Raw genomic sequence first — 908 nt, forward strand, 5'->3', positions numbered from 1 at the left:
ATAATTTTTTAAAAAATATGAGTTCGGCCGGGCGCGGTGGCTCAAGCCTGTAATCCCAGCACTTTGGGAGGCCAAGACGGGCGGATCACGAGGTCAGGAGATCGAGACCATCCTGGCTAACACGGCGAAACCCCGTCTCTACTAAAAAATACAAAAAACTAGCCGGGCGACGAGGCGGGCGCCTGTAGTCCCAGCTACTCGGGAGGCTGAGACAGGAGAATGGCGTGAACCCGGGAGGCGGAGCTTGCAGTGAGCTGAGAGCCGGCCACTGCACTCCAGCCTGGGAGGCAGAGCAAGACTCCGTCTCAAAAAAAAAAAAAAAAAAAAATATGAGTTCATCTTGTCTTACCTCACACAGTTTCTTGATGGTATCAGTTGCTGCCTAATTTCCTGAGTCCTAACCTAAGAGTACCTCCTCCTGGTTAGGGCCTCAACTTGCCTTGTTAGAATGAATTATTTTCACTGCATTCTTGCCATGGACCTTCTCTTTTCTTAAGTCATCAGTAAAAAGACTTTCTACCATATCCACTACATTACAGTATTTGGCTGCTCTAGATAAATATCTTTAGCAGGTGGTCCAGAACTAAGAATACTCTACCTGGACCCCTTGGGTAGCCTTTCTGTTTGGTTCCTCTGTCTTAGAGAGATGGGCAACAGGGGGTTCCTCTTCTAGTATCTTCATGTCACAAGGTGTTACCCATGATGGGAAGTGGGGGTGAGTTGTCTTTGGTTTTTCTTTAGTGGAGTGCAGCTCAGAGCGATGTTTCTTAAAATATGTCTATCATTTTGTGAACTAGTGTTCATCGTGATGATATTGCAATTTGAATTTAAAAGTGTGAATAAAAGCATGGTATTAAAACAATTTGTGAACCAAGGCGTCAATCATCAGTATGATAACTGCAAACACA

Source organism: Trachypithecus francoisi, unplaced genomic scaffold (genome assembly GCF_009764315.1).
Source record: "Trachypithecus francoisi isolate TF-2019V2 unplaced genomic scaffold, Tfra_2.0 Lachesis_group9, whole genome shotgun sequence".
Lineage (NCBI taxonomy): Eukaryota > Metazoa > Chordata > Mammalia > Primates > Cercopithecidae > Trachypithecus > Trachypithecus francoisi.